Genomic DNA, 3,013 nt, shown 5'->3' on the forward strand with positions numbered 1-3,013 from the left:
AAATCAATAGAACGACGGTTTGAGCTTTTAACTGGACAGTGTAAATTGGACATTAACTTTAAATCAGGGCGAAAGAAATTTTTAGAGTTAATTAAATTCTAATCATTTTCAAAAAGTATTTTTAAAGGTTAAATGTGAGGACGAGAGTTAAGCATTTAAGTTTAATCATATAATCTAAGTCAACAGAGCGAGAGTTTGAGACGAGGGTGTTTAAATGGTTAGTATTTTAATAAAAAGAGTTTCTATAGATTCTATTGTTTTCAAAAAGTGATTTTAGACTTAACTAAATAGTGAGAGCGTACGTTAATATAAAGTCATAGTCTGATTCAACAGAGCGAGAGTTTGAGAAAAGATTTTTAATCAATAGTGTCTACTGAAAAGACTTATTTTAAAACTAAGAAACCAACAAAGATTTGATTCCCTAATTACGACGAACTACATACCGATATCCGCGTATTTGATATTTAATCTAGATCCGATTTTAGTTTTACTTTTCCCCTAAATCAACAAAGTATCATCCGTATTAGCTTTACGAAGTAACCTTAGAAAAACGGTATATCGATTCATTAAGTCCCTGTGGGATCGATATCTTTTAAAACTACGCGATTAGACTGTGCACTTGCAGTTAATACCCCAATAGACTCATAAAGTCGCGATCAATAACAACCCCCAGAGCATCTCCCTCAAGAGATTCTGGAAACCAAATCTCTGAGGATACTCCTGAAGGCATGTTCAATGTTGAATCTGAACCAGAAGTATTTGATCCAGAAACACCTATGATCATTTTCCCCATAATAGATCTTTTTGTCAGAATCCCAAAATCACCTAAACCTAGTCCCAATATTGGTAAGATTATGAAGAAGTTTGAGTTAGATTCAAGAAGCCGTCTGCATGAAGCTATGACTACTAGTCGTTTTTCAGCTAATCCGGCTGAAAGTGATTCTGCTTAGGAAGCCTACAGAAGGTGGATTAACTCCAAAATATCCAAGATAAAGGACTTTGGGTATGACTTATCTGAAATAAACTTATGTTCTAGGTTTGTTCCCTTAATGGAACTCTAGAAGTTAAGAATTGTTCCACTATGTCTTCCTACTCCGGAGATTAAAGAAGTTGTTCGGGAACCTAAGGCTGATAATGCTCTGCTCCACTCTAATGTTTTAGTTGATACTATCCAAACTTCCTCCTCCTCCTCCTCCTGAGAACCCTTAGCATTTTTATAATTTTTTATTTTGCTTTAAGTGTTTTTTTGTTTGATTGTATCATTTTTGCCTTTTGGCATGTTTAATGAAAATCATGTTTGTTTCTTTCCATTTATTTTTATCTTATTTCTTTTGTCTATGTCTTTTTGATTGATGACAATGGTGGAGAAACATATCTAAGGGTAAGAATCGTAATTAATTTTGACATACCTATATTCCTTAATAAGAACCCAAACATTATTTAACGTTTTCTACTAACAACTACTTCAAAGAATAGTTTGTTAACTATTTTGCAAGGTTAAGTTCAAAGGTCATAATGGTTAAGTTCAAACATCAGAAGCTCTTGTGAAGTTTCAAAGATCAGAATGTAAGTGACCAGTTTATGATGAAATGGTCTACTATCTGAGTCCGAAAACTTTCATGCTGATGATTAAGAATTAGATCCATATGAGTCTTCAAGGAATTAATAACCATGCTCTGAACATGGAACATTGGGTACTTAGCATCAAGTATTAAAGAATTCAAAAATTCGTCTCTTTCCTTTCTCGTTAAGAGATAAAGCTAGAAGATGGCTTCAGTCTCTTCCTTCCAACTCAGTCACCACATGGAATGAGTTGAAGAAAGTCTTTCTTGCCCGATATTTTCCTCCAAGCAAAACAGCTATGTTAAGAGCCCAGATAAATGGATTTAAACAGAAAGATAACGAGTCTCTTTTCGAAGCTTGGGAAAGATACAAAGACGTGATGAGACTTTGTCCACACCATGGTTTAGAGGACTGGTTAGTAATTCATACCTTCTATAATGGTCTCTTATACAACACAAGGTTAACAATAGACGCCGTCGCAGGTGGTGCGCTTATGGATAAACCCTACGCTGACGCTTATCAACTTATCGAGAGCATGGCCCAAAATCATTATCAGCGGGGAAGCGACCGAACAATGGTAGAAAAACCTCAAACAAAAGGAGGCATGTACGAGATAAGTAGCCTTGATCATGTTAATGCAAAAGTGGATGCTCTTGCCCAAAAAATTGAAAGTTTAAATGTATCACCTCCAGCCACCGTGGTTGCCGTAACTCAAAATTGCAAAGTATGTGGAATTCAAGGTCACACTCCTACAGATTGTCAACTCCTAACAGGAATCCAAGCAGAGCAAGTGAACTATGCTCAAGGAAATCCCTACTCGCATACCTATAACTCGAACTGGAAAAACCATCCTAATTTTTCATATAAGAGTAATAATGCTTTATACGCACCAGGTCAAGCTCCCAGTCAAGCCCCAGCTATACCTCCTGGATATCAAAAGCCGACCCCATCTACACCTAACAATAACGTTCCTAGGAAATCCAACTTGGAAATCATGATGGATAACTTCATAGCTTCTCAACAGCAAACCAATAAAGAGTTCTTAAACCAGAATGTACACACTAACGAACATATTAAACAACTAGCAAGTAAAGTAGATGCCCTGGCTACCCATAACAAAATGCTGGAAACACAAATCTCATAAGTAGCTCAACAACAAGCGCCTACTGCTGCCCCAACTGGTACATTTCCTGGACATCCCCAACCTAACCCGAAAAGCCACGCTCATGCAATTATATTAAGAAGTGGAACAGAGGTAGAAGGACCGTCTGACCCAAGGATTGAGAACCAAAACTCTAAAAAGTCAACTGAGGAAGAAGGTAAACCTAAGGAAAAGGAAGAGTATAACAAGGAAACCATAGAAAAGAAAGAACCTTATGTACCTCCACCGCCTTACAAACCACCTATCCCTTATCCTCAAAGGCAAATTAAAACCAAAGACGCGGGCCAA

The 3,013-nt window shown here is 36.9% G+C and overlaps 1 non-coding gene across 1 annotated transcript; it reads right to left on the minus strand.

Moving 5' to 3' along the window:
* Window positions 1–1,861: 1,861 nt before the first annotated feature.
* Window positions 1,862–1,968, minus strand: LOC127109033 (small nucleolar RNA R71). Its single transcript, XR_007796520.1, has one exon. It is a non-coding gene; the product is annotated as a small nucleolar RNA R71 (small nucleolar RNA).
* Window positions 1,969–3,013: the final 1,045 nt, after the last annotated feature.

The sequence above is a fragment of the Lathyrus oleraceus genome, chromosome 7 (assembly GCF_024323335.1).
Source record: "Lathyrus oleraceus cultivar Zhongwan6 chromosome 7, CAAS_Psat_ZW6_1.0, whole genome shotgun sequence".
Classification (NCBI taxonomy): Eukaryota; Viridiplantae; Streptophyta; class Magnoliopsida; order Fabales; family Fabaceae; genus Lathyrus; species Lathyrus oleraceus.